The following is a 16442-nucleotide window of genomic DNA, read 5'->3' on the forward strand; positions in this document are numbered from 1 at the left end:
ACCCCCAAATTATGTTTAGTGTAAATATAATGTGCACTTCTGCGAGTCTCAGCAGGTGCAGCGCAGCGAGCAACAGATCGCTCTGTAAACACGCAACCTTGTGTACTAACAGGATTTATTCAAGCCCCTGACATGTTATTAAAAGAGATAAAGGAGGCAGAGGCTAATGGAATATCCCCTTTAATAGTAAAAGCACTGAGATCGATTGGCAGTGAGATTAGATTTATTCCTAGAAGAGGGGGACACTTGAGTCAACATGAACACGAAGCAGACAGCAAGATTTACTGGACTGCAGTCGGGCTTGAGTGCTGCTGTTTATTTTTTTTTCTGGTCAGAGAGTGTTTTTTTAAACCTCAAATTAGTTTATCCTCCCTCAGGGGCTATGTGTAAGAGTTTTAAAAGGTTTCCTCAAATAACACACGCACACAAACACACGTCAGCCACATCCATAAAGTAAAGATGGGTTTCACTGAATGTAGCTGTGTGACACATGGAATTAAAGTTATTGTGAGCTCAAATAAAACTTTGTATAGCTGCACATCAATTCACACATTCAAACATTGTCTTAAAAGGGACTTTGAGGAATTTGCTTATTTAATTTTCTTTGCTGTGAGTTCAATAACGCTGGGGACTTGTTGCAGTATTGAGTCAGCAGCTGCTTAGCTTAGCTTAGCGTAAAGACTGGAAACGGGGGGACACAGCTAGCCTGGTTCTGTCCACCCACAGTATGTGCCCTTTGAAGCTCCATTAAATAATGTGTTGTATGGAGTTTGCTCAATCCTTACAAAAACAAATTCAAACAATTCCTCTTATAACTGAACACATGTTTGGATCCTGATTAAAAGGATTGGCGGGATAGATAGAAAATCATTCATTTACAAGGCCTGACGTGTCAAAACATAGCAATGCCAGAAAGCTGGAATGGCTCACACACATTTTACCCCACAGAGACTCATTTTTAAAGGCAGCGACTTTGAGGTATGGTGATAAAATGACTGATCGACTGTCAGGAGAGGAGCCCTTAGAGAAAAAGTACAGAAGTAGGCCGTGGCCTGAGCAAGTGTTAGGTGAAGTTCATCTGTGCAGCAAGTGTTTACACAAACTGCAGCCAAACCAAATCGTACACTGAGATTTATTTATGTGTAGAAAAATACTTTTACTCAAATAGCTATAGCTTGTAGAACAAGGAACAAGAAAATGGGAGCAGAGCAAGGCGAGGGTGGGTGGAGGTCAAAGAGCTAGGGGAAGTTAATAACTTGAAATAATAAATAATACAGCCCACTGATGGGAATTTGGCAGCGGGGGCCATTTTTTATCATCAGTTGATTCAGATTACTTTAAAAAAATATATCTGAGCTCCTCTGCTTTGTGGCTACTGTGCACTTGCTGGGCCAAGGAGACTTCATTACTCAAGACAATGTGTATGTTTGTTGTTCTACTCCTGCCATTAACTGTCTGGTCTTGAAGTGTGACCAGCAGGGAGATGGCAAACTAATCCCGGATAATGCTGTGACCAGAGGGGGCCAGATAAACGAGGACCACCAGGGTGGATATAACAGCCGTGACACAAGATCTGCAGCATGACCGTCTATTATATTAACTTTATATTAACTTTCAAACGAGAGGTTTGACCAGTGAATGCTCAAATGAATAACTCTCAGTTCTCTGTGACAAAATCTGTATGACTTTCCATTTGTAAAGGAAACATCTTCGGTGACATTGGGTGACATTTAATTTTCCATTACCCTGAAAGAGAAAATAAGCAAATAAATACGCAAGTTCCAGGATGGTGAGGGTTGTGAGAAAGGAGGAGCAGTTAGAAGTCGTTATTTTCTGACTCTGCTGATGTCAGCTACACTGCACAGACATAAGCCCTCAGTTAATCCACACATATGCCTCAAATATTTGGAAATGATTGCAGACATAAATTATTGCATTTTATTCTGGGATTTTTCAGCTGGATTCGATAAATAAAATCTAATCACTGATATGATATTGCTCTACGAGTCCTTCACAGATCTTACATCACGACATCTTTTAGTTTCCTTGTCACTTTTGCCGATCTTTAAGTACGCAGCGTCCTTAGGAAGGATCTATTGCAGAGCCACGACTGTGAGGTCCTTCCAATATGCACCTCTGACTGTAAGACTGTGACATCCAAAAAAACTATCAGGCATGATTACAGGCATGATTGCTTTCAGACTTTACAAATCTGTTACCAATGGCGAGTGCTTTTTTATCTCTCGACTGATCGGCTCAGGAAACTATTGAAAGCCGGTGTTCCACAATTCCAGCGGTAAGACCAACAAAGGCTTGAACGCGGTTGCCGTCAGGCCGTTTGGGAGCAGATCTGGCATTGAAAGGCTTGGGGGGGGGGTTTAGAAGGTGTCATGATAAGCTTTGAACCGCAGTGAAAAGAGCTGGTGTTGAATGAACACAGACCACTGACTGACTCCAGACAGCCCGAGCCGCGAACGGGTGAAAATGTGCAGCGCTAATCAGGAGAAAATAAACAGAGCAGCACCCCCGGGCTTCGTGGTAACAAGAGGAACGACTGCAGGATAATGAGGCCTAGACATCACGAGACACGGTCAACACATATTCATGTCATTTTCGTTTCCTGAATGATCACAATTCCCTCACAAAAGGAGACCAGTTGTATGTGGGAGCAGAAACATCATTAGACCAGTGATCTCTTATGATTTTTGTATTGACCACTGGCTTGCCGGGGGCGTGTCACTGCGATGCAAGCAGAGGTTCACTGACTCAAATGGGTTATTCTGGATTAAAGCCAACACGGCCTGAGGGAGCCTGCTTACAAATGGTGAGCCTCGGAGGAGCCAGCATGCTCTGTCTGGGGGACTCCATCCTAATCTCTGGGATCGGGGGAATTTTCCCATCGAGATGAGAAGCAGATGTCTCTCTCTCTCTCTCTCTCTCTCTCTCTCTCTCTCTCTCTCTCTCTCTCTCTCTCTCTCTCTCTCTCTCTCTCTCTCTCTCTCTCTCTCTCTCTCTCTCTCTCGCTCGCTGTGGTGTTGTCAGACCAATTCTGTTTCTGTCTTCCTCCCTCTTTCAGTCAAACCTGGCCCTGCATCCCCTCGGGACATGGGAAGGAACATGAGCACCATGGGAAGGGTGCCTGTCCCCAACCACAATCACATGACGAGGAGCCCTTTTTTTTTGTGGGAGGCACTGCTTTAGGTACAGAGTTGCGAGCACATGGAGCCGTTCCAAGAGCTCCCAACTTTCTCATGGAAAAACACAAACAACGCGATTTGATGAATAACAAAAACCCTGTCATGTCCACTTCAGACGGACAAGAGCTGGGTTTTCTAGGTGGACTGACGATGCTTTGACTTTACTATTTTGTTCCCAGCATTAATGGAGGGTGTGACCCCTGACTTGTGGCTGGAAGGGGAATCGTGGAGATCAGACTCTTCTCATCATGCCTCTGGATTTGTCATTTTCACCATAATATGCCTCATGCACCTGCAGCTCCCCCTGGCTTTGGCTTCCCCAGAGCCCAATCCCTTGGCTCCTGTAGCTCAAGTCTGACGTGCATACTCTGGCTTACAGCGTAAACAGACGGAGACGAACTGTGGGCCAGTCACCGGGTATTTGGTCGTGGTCTGTTAACAGATAAGCAAGAGGAGGTACAGGAGCTCCCAGATGAGACTAACCGACTATCCTGAGGCGGGAGAGCAAAGCGATGAGATATAAGGCTTATATGGACGCCTGTTAAATGTCCAAGTTGCTGTGCCATCATCCACGATAACGGTTTTGGTATGAGATTGTTTAGGCAACCGGGATTCCAGGATGGTTCGAAAAATCATCCCTCAACCAAAGCACCAAGGTTAAAGCCCCCAATTTAACATGAAGTTTGAAAGAAGTGAGCCAACAAGACGTCTGCAGCCCGCTCCTCATCTCTGCCAGAGACTAATGGCTCAAGGCCACTACTATCATAACACAGTCTCTGACCAGACTGTTGGCAGTCTAGTTGCATTGTGGGTAACAAAGGCACAAAAATAAGAAAGACATTTTCACATGTTCTTCTTGATTTTGCTCCTTAAAAAAGAAAACTCCATTGTGTAATAGTGAGTGTAATGCTAAACCAGGGCGGTACTCTTATTATAGTTTATGTAGGAGTGGTACAGTGTTCTTGATCATATTTTGAGACGACTGATGTTGATGATTATTGACCATGACATGAACCTGAGAGCATTTGGAGAAAAGTTAAGGAGGGGATTCTGAGAATTCTGAATTCTTCAGCGTTCAGAAGAAGATGAGGGAACATCTTATTTACAACCTCTATCACTGGCCTCAGTTACATTCCATTAACCTCTTAAGCTCTAGCCAACGAAAAAAACATAGAGAATAGCTCCTCAACAGGAATACAGCTATTTCTTTTATCAATGCAGAGTAAATAGAGATGCAATGAAGGAGAAAATAATCAAATCTAAATTCTAAATGCACCATTATAATCATTATAACCAAGATCCCAATGATAATGCTGAGTGTATTCTATTCTTTACAACTGATACTGACAAAAAATACAGTGGGATGGACACAATATACAATACATTACTCAATTACTATTGCTCAATAATACTTATTGATCAATATTGATATATGACTGAAGAGCTTCATGCGTTAAAAGTAGAATCATGGAGAAAGAAAGGGCCGACAGTGCTCGATTCACAGATTTGTCTAAGCAAGAGAATAGAATAGAATAGAATAGAATTATATAAGAGTGTTTGATATAGCCAGCCACCTTTTCTTAAATAGTTTGTTTTGAACATTTTATCTCAATAACGTGTGAAGTGAGAAAATATTGATGTCAATTAAAAACTTAAACCTATCATTTACAGAAATGTTGACAGTAAACGTCACATCGCTGTCATGAGCAAACACATCTGAAGCTGAAGCCCGAATCATGGTTGAAGAAGGAAGATTACGGAGTCTAGCAGTGTTAATAAGGCTGTGTTTACATTCTGTGGCTCCCTGTTTAAGCAGACCTGAATGACCTGGGATTAAAAGGAGGCTAGTGGTGGCTTGACGGCAGACACACACACAGAGATGACAAAGTGGTGATGATGAGGGTTTGAAGACTGTGTTCAGGAAGTACTGAGGAAGGATACAAAACTGCTCCCTTATTAATTAGACTTATCATTTGGTAAATGCTGTCTAAAATCCTGAAACACATGTAAGCCTACAGATAAACTACATGTAAACTACATGTAAATTACTACAGGAAAACTCCCCCCCCCCCCTAAATGACACATTAGCTCTTCTCATAACTGATATAATTAACAACAGTGCACAAATGTATTGTTTCTGTTTTATTTTTAAATCAACTGAAGAAAGAATGACGACTATGATGGGCTAAGCACAGGTCCTGATGATTATGACTATGATTGTAGATGATTCCAGTTATTACAGACAATATATTTTGACATCTAAAATAAAAATAAAATGCCCTCAAATGCACAAATGTGGTGTTGTTTATGTGAACTTGTTGGTTATCACTTATAGATAAGGACAAAGATCTGACCAGAGACAGCACAGTGGTTTCAGGTGGTAGTTTTGATTTTCATGGCATGTTAGCTATCATTATAAATGGACCATAGAGTGACCCCGTACCCTTATTCTCAAGTTGTCACTACTGTATAACTTCAGAATAAACAGTGAATGACACCCCGGAGCTTTATACTGTAGATAGGAAAACCACCTGACAGATATTAACTGGATACACTTTGGAGGATTTCATAATTTGTCAGACACAAACTCAAGACCATGACAATCATCAGGTGTCTTTGTACCTGTGATCAGAGGAGAATCACAGTCTTTTGTTTACACCTGATCCTGTGTTCTACCAACACACAGAAGCAAGCACTTAGTACTGACTCATCTATCATTTTGACATATTTTGGAAGCGAACAATTGCCACTCTGCTCTAATGTTCCCCTGTCTAACCCTGGGCTCTCTCCATTTGCACTCCGCTACACCTGGCTGTAAAGAAACACCAGCCCACAGACACCTGCGCAGCCAGCACGCCGCAGATGGCCAGATTAATCACACAGCGGATGAATGCTGGTGATTTATGGGGAACTGTGTACAACGTGTGGTCATAACACGCAGTAATGTATATGCGGGATGGCCAGGAGACTAAATGGGCCATTATTATTTGGAATTCAACGCTAGGACTCAAACCAAAGGGGGTTCCCCTGTCTGTTAACCAGGGGCACTGAGGGGAAGGAGCAGTCCCACATCTACCGTCTTTGATGGTGCAGTCGACAGTGATTTCCCCCCCCCCCCCCCCCCCCCCCCACCCCCCCCTTGTCTTCCTCCCCGTGGTTTTCCTCCTCTTCGTATTATTCCTGCTTCTTCCTGAGAGGACATTCCCACACTGACCAGAATGAATGTGGGTCGTCTCTGTCGTGACTTTGTCCACTTTCACCGCAGACATATACACAGCAGCTTTATGACTGTGCCGGGGGGGCGAGGGGTAGAGGGGGCGAGGGGCTCGACCATCCCAGGGGGCCGAGCTCTCTGCAGTCTTCCACTGCAACAGATAAACTCTGACAAATGGGTTCTGGCAATGGTTTTTACGCACTCACGTGATATCAGCAATTACACTGGTGCTCCCCTCCTCTCCACACGCTGCCCCCCCCCCCCCCCCCCCCCATGTGCCCCCTGGGAGGGCTCTTATCAATGCGAAGAAGTCACTGAAGGAAATGCCAACTTAACTTGAGGAGCCTGCGCACTGTTCTTCATCTTCTGTCTACAGTGACGAGGGATTTACTGCAGCAAGGGGGGGGGGGGGGGGGGGGGGGGGGCAACCTGTTTCGTAACCATTAGGCAGTGTGCCTTGTGGCATTGTGGGATGTCGGTGAGCTATAAGATATGTGGTGTGCACTCCGTCGGGGTCCTGGGTCAGATTACAGGCCTCGGAGACGGGGCACAGAGCATGGAGGCAACAGGATCAGGCTGAGCATGCAAGCATGGGAAATGCTCTCATGAATAGACGGACCTTTTTCCTCTGGGCAGGAAAAGCTAATCTGCAGATGTTGAACAGCTGGGTGACATCAGAGTCTCCAGCATGGGAAATAAGTACTCATGAAATATAGTTCACACTGCTGAGTTTTACACCTAATGGCCTGTGAGACTGAATGCTACTGTCGATTGGATTTCTGAATGGAGAACCAAAGTGAAATTCATCTACAATATTCCTGTTTCTGTTTTTCTCCAACATGCATATCTAAATAGGAAGAAGGTTGGCAGTTGATGCATATTTATCTCCTGCTGTGGAAATAAGATGCCGGGAAAAGTGGACCAGAGGAAGAGATGAGAGTACTTTGTAATTTTAAAGATGCGGGCAGATAGGAGCTAAAATACTACACTCATTGTCTTGTCCGAAGCAGATGGTATCTGAGATGATGTGATGCATGCAAGTCAAGAGCAAGTCTCTTGAGAGATGGGAAATAATGTGAAAAAAGTGGAAAAAAAAACTCAAATTAACAAGAAGTGGTCATTCCCATGAACTGGCTCATGGAAGATATTATGCTTTTTGGTGATTTTAAGCCATTTTCTGCTTTCAGTTTAAGAGACAGCGATTATAATTTGTGTGTTTCCTAAACTGTTCATTACGGTTTTGGATGTTGGACTCAGAAAGAGTGCCGTATGTTTAAAAGATCTGTCACGTGCCGTTGTTATCTGTTCAACTGATTGCATCGTTTTTTTTTTGTTGATTTTATTTACAACAAAATCTCTGCAAATGCTTCGGCATATTTATAATCCTCAGAGAGATCAAGACTATAATATCACAAGCATCTGTCTCAAGCACATAAACTATCAGACCTCAATAGTGCAATGAATTAAATAGCATGAAAGGCTTTAAAAGCCAGCAGATGTGAAGTTAGCCATATCAGATCGGTGAAGTATTTTTCTCAACACATTTTCAATAAAAGGAACACACATATATCATCACAGTCTACCTTATTAATAGAATCAAGAATGAGCTAACAGGGAGAGCAGACGTTTCCAGGTTCAGCAGTTGACATGTTGTACTTTATAACTATGAAGTGGAACATTTACAAAATACAATTATGTGGAAATGTCAGTAAAAAAGGATGCAAGGTTTTCTTGAGGAAAACAAAATATCTATCTATGTAAACTTCAGTACATCTGGGTAACTTGCACAAGCATACTTATATATAATAGTCTGTCATGAGTGATATTGATCATATTGAAGTGATAAGCATATGTGGCATGCTTTATAGACATATTTTATGTCGCTGACTGAACATGAAAACTTGTGGTTTGGACTCAGTTTCACTGGAAAAACTTGGCAAACGCTGTGACATCTGAAATAACTAATCTCAATTCCCAGAATTTTTTTTTGCGAGGTGCCAATGCAATAGGTTTCGGCATGCATAAGGAAGTCTGGTCAATTCAGTGAACACCTACTCACAGGCGGAGGAATGAGGGCATGTCTTTCTGAGGTGCTTGAATCGTGGGTCTTCTGGATGAGAACGTCAGATAAAGGTTTATCTGCCTTGTATATAAGATCACATGGTTCATGGAGAATTTAGTCAAAGTGAGCTGAACATAGGGATCGAGCTGACTCTGGAATGTGTGTTACAAGCTGCCAAAGGAAGATGTTCATTTAAGGAGCATAAAGTCTACCAGAGCACCAGGAGTTTACTGTAAATGCAATCTTTTAATACCAAAGCAGCTTTCATTCCAGTTCACAAAATGACAAAATGGAAGCGGTAAATTTAAATCCCCTTATAGTAGACAACCTCTTTGGACAGACTCCTTGTATCTGACGTTCTGTATAAAGAAAATTACTGCTGCATGACTAAAGGTGCCACAGAATTCAATAATACCAGCTGTTGTACTTTTGTTGCACATGTGATCATTCCTCAAATTGTAGAAGTGGATCAATCGATACAAAGTTTGAATTTGTAAGGGACATTTTTTATTGGAAATAATGGAATCTGAAAATATCATTGAAATTAGGCTTGAATGATGTTTGTTTAGTTGAGCATTTGTTCCCTGAGTCTTGACTGTAAGGCGCCTGGGATCTCAAATTAGCAGCAAATTGTGTGCAACCTCAAATGTTCAAATGGAGCGATATGACTAGGTTTAGTATCTGTACACTAGATTATTGTACATCACAGTTCGAGATATTCAGTGTTGATAAAGATTACAAATTATGGGTATCTGCAAACATTCTAATTCAGTCTCACAATGGTGTGAGCAGTGTTTTTTTTTTAATACAGTAAGGCAGTTGTGTTATTTAAACTTATATTTCTCTTGAATCCTAAACATTGCATGAATAATAATCCTTTTACTAAGAAAAATAATAACTATAACTATAATAATAACTCCTGAAGTCATCAAAGTAATGTTTAAAAATGTAAAATCTAGAGATTAGACTTACATCTCTATTTTATTATTATTTTTTGAAGCCCTGGAAGCCAGTACCTGTTTGCACTTTTACTGTAATTGCAAGCAATAAAATGACTCAAGGCAGATATCCCCCTAGAGGCAGTTATCTGTTTTACTGAAATCAAAACATAGAACATAACAACTACATTGATAATTTATGAGCAACCTTCTCTTTTCCACTGTACTGTGTGTGACTGTGGGAAAATGGTCTTGGTTGTGCAGTGGTTGCAGTGCAGTAATTGACCACTAGGTGGCAGTCTGGTAACAGCTGTAAAATGATGGCAGGACACAACGACATAATGTCGTAGTAAAAACACTAACATTATGCTCACATTGGAACCAGTATGTGTATAAAAACTGCGTTCCAGAGAACAAACTGAACATGGAGTTTTACCAAAAACTAAGTTTCACAAATTAGATTTTGCAAAATAATGTGATAATATTAATCCTCCTCAGTAACACTTAAATGTAACAGCTTTTCTGCAAACTCACAATGACTTTGCATAATTTCTGAAGACATTAGAAATATAATATGACATAAAAAATGATAACAGTGTGTTATGACACTGTGTTTCGGTATAGGATGGTATGTAGGCTATGTTACTTAAACATGCAGTAATCTACAGAAAGGATAAGAATCTCATCCAATGAGACATCAACAAAAAGGACTCTCATCCCTCTGGTTCTTGAGATTCAGTGGTGTGAAAGAGAAAAACTCGCAAGCTATTGTTCATTAAAGTTAATGAGATGACACGTTGTAATGGCTTCACTTTGAGTCCACTTACATTTTTAATGTCCAATAGAAGCGTTCCTGATTTGAATTGTGTTGTAAAGCGTCCAAACTCACCTTGGCTCTTAGAAATGACAGCGTTTGTCTGCCAGCGTGTTTCTCAGGACTTTCTAGGAGGACAATGACAACAACAAGATGTTAAACTCATTAGACTCACTTACCAGTCATAAAATAACTAAGCTCATTATTTATATGCTTTATTCTCAGGGAGAAAATGAACTGAATAGACATTTTGGGAAATACACGAGTGAGGTGAGAAGATCGATAGCAATCTCACATTTTGTACTGTGGATATAATGTGCCAGCAGCTTGGAAACAGAGTGAACATTGAATTTAAAAATTCATACATCTATGATTAGAGCAATGAATGCAGTTAAGAGAAAACATTGGGCAAATGGCAGCGCTATGCTTTGAGGGTCCTTCTGTAATGTGTTGTTCCCAGCGGGCCATGATACATATTCTGTCCAAACCCAGTGCAAAACAGCAATGTTGCTGATCACAGCAACACAACAAAACAAGAAAGAAACAACCAGCAGCAGCTCTTTAGTCTCACTTATTTCCATGAGCTTTTGTTCTTGTATGGGAGAGGCTAATATTATTTAAACAACGTTTGCTAACCAGCACCTTTTCCTGCGGTCGGTCGCTCCGTGTGTGAGGAACCATAAAGAACTAGAGCTTCATGAATCAGAGTGGACGTAGTGTAGCTGGAGCTGCTGGGAGGAGATAATTTAGAGCGACACCGGTTCTGACCCATAAGGCCATTTGTCCAGCCGCGTGTCTCCGCCACCTGACCCTGGGCACCGGGAGACAAATCTCCTCCAACAATGGCGCCTCCCTACACCATTCTTCATGAAGACGAATGGCAGTGTCCGGCGCAGAGGGCCCTGTGGAGAATTTCCAAATCCCTTAATAGATCTCCCAGTCAATACGCATCTCGACCCTGAATTCCCACTGTTGGCGTGTCCCCACATTAATGAGCTGAGGGGACGTATAGGCTGAAAGAGCATTCGTACGCCTGTGAAGCAGAGGAGGTAGACACCCATCTGTACAGTAAAACCCCCCAGATTGGATGTAGTGATAATGTTGCAGTGAGGTCAGCTGTGGTTCAACGGCTGCTGTGTATTGGATTGGAATTTCCGTCCCCATTGATTATCCGGGCCTGATGTCACTGTGATCCTGATGTTGGGGTGCTCCATCAGGTCACTACTTCAGTTCGTTCAATACTCTGGTTAACAGATAGGTCACTCTCTACCAAAGGGGGCAATAGACTGTAGCTTCTGGTGTAATAAAGAATTGTCAATCGTTTAGTGAGGCTTTACTGATCAGTTACAGGCCATTGTGAGGTTGTGAAAAATCTCTTTTACCGATTGGACAAAGATCCATTTATTAACTTATTGTGTTACTGCAGACCTGATGGGTTGAAAACTCTTTATTAAAGATTGATTTACATTTAACGGCATATTTGGTGGTTTATTAGAAAATGAGAAACCCAGGAGCATACCCAGGAGCATTTATGAATGGATTACCAATATTTATACCTGCACTATTAATAGGGATTTTTCACAGCAAATTAAACATTAAGGACTACAATGTACAAAACACTGATCAATTATGTATTTATCCTTAGGAGGCCTAAAGCATAAAACTGGCATCAGATGTTCTATTGTAGCTCAAAACATTAACCAGCTCCCTTGTTTGTTTACGTTTATGTATTCATGTTTCTGTCGACACTCCAAAAGAAATCAAATATCTGCAGGTGCAATGGAAAGCATCTGTTCCAATAAACATCCTGAAATAATCTAAATTCAGTGAGGGTTGTGAATATTACCCACAATGCACCTGGTTAAGCAAACGGAAAGTCCCATCCCTGCTGCTGGTGTCGTCCAGCCGGGGCTCCTCCGTAGCGGTCTAATCCATCACGCCGACTGCAGTGAGGAGGGAGGGAGAATGCTGAAAAGCTATGCAGGGGGATTTAATTGTGTTATCTCCAGAGACTATAAATCTCTAGCAGCCGCCTCCATCCGTGTTCTGCAGGTAAGATCGAGTTAAACTTCACCAAGAGGAGCACATGCTTTGTCCAATTCTATGAAATAAGAACACGGTCACCCTGCATCGTAATATGACGATAAGCATAAGGGATGTGGTGTCATGTAGAAAAATATGATGCACAAGGCTGCAGGGATGTGGGTTTTTCTCTTCCTTTTCACCGGGATGTGTAACAGGTTGTGTTGCTCTATTAGACGTTTGCATGAGGGTATCGTACAAGCTCCAAAGTTAGCTCTAGGATTCACGATAACGTTACATAACAATTGAATTACGCTCCCATTTTTCTTGACAAACTGCCCGAAGAGAAAACCTCTCAGGAACTCCTCAATGGATATTAGGTTTCCAAAACTTAAAGCCCCCCTTAACTAAAAAAAATGTGTTTTGCTCACATTAGTGCTGGACTTTCTCTGCAGGATGACTTCACAAAGTTTCACATTAGAACGCTGTTTTTACATTCATCTTTCAATCTGAGTTTGAGACATGTCACTTACTAGAATTTGGTTGATCATCATCTAATATGCAACTAAATAACAAAAATACAACAACTTGGATTTTTACTCAGTTATTGCATATCTTCAGGCTATTTTCTTATGTCCGGATGGGACCTTTTAACCTTGTTGACCCCTGTTACAGCATATACAGGAATGACACCATGATGCACTATGATCTAAAACCCTCATGCAGCATTCTGAAAAGGCCTGCCTCAGTACTAACATTCACTCATTTGGATTGGTATATTGATTCTAGTAGCGGGTCAACGGTTAAGTGCCTTCTCATGTTCAAGCCACATGTTTAAAACATATTGCAATTTCCATTTTGCTGGCGGTTTCATTGACGTACCTCCAGCGTTGCCTGTCAGGCGACATTAAATCATGTTTACATGCTTTACAATTCACGGCCACATGTGGAGATGTTGACCTTCAGATAAGTGGATATCCCAGTCGCTTATGAAATCTTCATGTGCAAAAAGACTTGTAATTAGGTAAGTGGTATTCAGGCTAATTGCCTGCTGGATCTGGGTCTGTTAGACAGTGCATGATAACAGTGGCAGCACTTCAACAATCGGTACTGTGTGCTGCACATACAGTATTTAACCATCATGCAACTAAAAGCATGTTCAAACAGGCATGAAACATAGCAGATGATGTAGAGGCCGAGATCTGCGAATCGTCTATTTTTAAAAATGCGGTCTGGTCATTGTATATTTTATTCATATGCCTGCTGGCGTCCTTAAAAGGAGCAGGCTTGTTCGTCAATCGCCTCCTTGAGGCAAATCAACGTTTGTTGTGGAAGAGACGCAAAGAGGAAACCCTATAGGCTGCTGAGTGCTCTGTGAGACTTCACAAGCAGGTGAGACAACAAAGAAATGTCGTACGAGGCTTTGCTGTGAAGGGCATTATGATATTACATCTTGTGTACAGACACAAATGCAGGTCCATTTACACCATGGACAACGAGAGGAAGTAAAATAGACAATCGCTGTTGTTGTGCAAGAGGACGGCCCCTATCCCGTATGAAGAGACATATCTCTAATATCTCTGTTTTCTGGCGCGGTCCTACATTCTTTGCCTAGGAATGTGATTATTCGTCCTGTAAATCTGCTCTGATAGGATTATGTATTCCTTAGTGTACTCACATCCTTTTCTCTCCCTCTAATTAAAGTCATACATCACCACAGAGACCCGACGATCAAAGTTATTAAATATTTACCAACCTTTCAAATGTGACCTTTGCAGGCCAACACGCCACAGTTCACTATATTCTAATGACAGCCCCTTCTTCTGCCGAAACAGAAACTCTGTCTCTCTCCCCGTCGCACGAGCCAGGTTATCTTTAGTGCACATTGAATATTTATACAGCAGGTGGCTGGGGAGTCGGTCACTGATCTCTAAGGTGACTTGCTGTGCCTCTGTTGGGGGTGCTTATGTCCCGGGGTTGGCCTGGGATGAAGTCACATGGGACATATTGTCTCCTTAGTGTGTCCTTTTATTCCACTTAGGGAAAGGATTAGGTTTTTGTGGTCGAATGCCTACCGCAAGCACTATGGAGGAGGGGCAATGAGCTGTTAGAGTGAGGCAGCGAGTTTTGGTCAAACTTGATTTATCTCCAAAAATACATCTATCGCAGCGAAATCAGAACGAGGGTCTAAAAACAGAAGCCACACACACTGCACAGAATAAACACAGCTGTGCAGCAACAGAGAGATTGCTGGTCACACCACAAGTGAAAGTAATAATGGGAATCCTTTAAGGGTCTAATGAACATGTTAATGAGCTCAGCCCCTTTACATTTTTTTTTTCTACTGAGGTTAGAGGAAAGGAAGGTGAGAGAATCTTCATCGTGCACGGAGGATTTGAGTCCGGGGGATGCTCGGAATGATAATCATGTTGTCTGAGATTGAAGTCAACCTCATTCCACCTTCATGTCTGGGGAAGAATAAGCGATTAAATTAAAGGAGATACCAGAATCCTCCTCCAGAATCCTCCTCTCGTGATAGTTTTTTGCTCCGAGGGTTGAATGACTACGGAGAAGACTTGACGGTGATGACTCTTTAAAGCACTATGTGCAGTAAATGTGCATTTAAAAATGAAGAAAAAGGGATTGTGCGTTGTCACGGATCACACATAAAACGTTTTGTTAATGTGTGCTGTGGCTGCGAAGAGTTCTAATGAGCCCACGGCTGCCAGAGTGCAATTTTCACTTTGAGCTGAATTCTTTATTAAATAGCTGATAGAAAAATGATAGCTGAGACGAGCACCTCAGAGAGAAAGCAACCGATGCATAATATCCTGATAACATTTGATATTGCCCAAACTATGCAAAGCTGTAAAGCACCACAACAAAAGTAGGCAATTGAGGAAAACTTTTTTTTGGGGGGGGGATTGTAGCTGCACAGACTTGTAAGAAAGTGTCCAATAATAAATTAGCGATTCTCAAAAAGCGTGGAGAAACTTTCTGGGCATTGGCATTTCATTGTTGTAGCCATAAAGCTGTCCCCGAACTGAATGTGTGAGATAAGTGCTTCGGAGCACAAACAAACTGAAACAAAAGAACACGAGGTGGAGATTGGTTTAGTAAGTAAGAGTGGGGGAGGAAGCACTTCTGGAGTCCAAGGGCATCATAAACCCCAGCATGTGTCTGCGCAACAATGCCAACAGGGGCGCAAATTCTCCACACACTGGCAATCGATTTCACACAGAGAGTGGAGGACTTGGAAAGAGGCGTATCGGAGAGACACTGAAATACTGCATCTTGTGTTATTGGATTTGGAGCCCTTTTTTTTTTTTGCGCAGCGTCTGCAAGCTGGGGGATCCAGTCAAGTGGAGCTTCCCTGAGCCAGCCAGAGAACCTGTGGCCAAGGAAAAGAGAGGGAAGAGGAAAGGAGATTGTTCTGGGTTTAACTTTAGAATAAAATTCATGCTATATTAAGAGTAAAATAATAAGAAAAAACTTGAAAGAAATGTGCACAAACTTCCATATCTGTAAACTATTAGATTATACTTACTGGACAACATGAACACTTGCATTGAAGGGGAGTGAATAGCAGCGAACCAGCGTGCGAGACAAACCTGTGCCACATGTGTTTCTCAAAAGCACATCCATATTTTATTGTGGACAGCAAATGGAAACATCACTGGGGGGGTCGGATTGAGTAGCATTAGTCCACAAATATCAGGGAAGAAGAAGAAGTAGTGAATGGATGCTGTAAATAAATGATTGGTGATCATTTTGGATATGGTTTGATGTGAAGTTAAGATTGTTTCATCTCGTTTATGTTTGTATCCTAAAAACAGCTGCTTGATGGTTTATTCTGAGAGACAAAATGTCTGTTTTTTTTAGATCAATAAAGCTCACTATAAAAATAAACTAATATCAAGGCCCAATTGAAATATTACAGCAATATCACAGTGATAAAGTGTCACTTCACATGTGACTGTATTACAGTGGTATAACTGCTACCAAAGATTTAAAACAAATATTACTGTATTTTACGTTTCACTAATAACAGATGCATATCAAAATATGAATATAATACTATAAATACTATACTATAAATATCTATATAATATAATAAATTACAAAATGTATTTTAGCCTGCCAAGTATTTCTAAGATGCCAAATTCCTTCATGTTTTTAGGCTGTGTGTTGGCTC

This window comes from Eutrigla gurnardus, assembly GCF_963514095.1.
Source record: "Eutrigla gurnardus genome assembly, chromosome: 7".
NCBI lineage: Eukaryota > Metazoa > Chordata > Actinopteri > Perciformes > Triglidae > Eutrigla > Eutrigla gurnardus.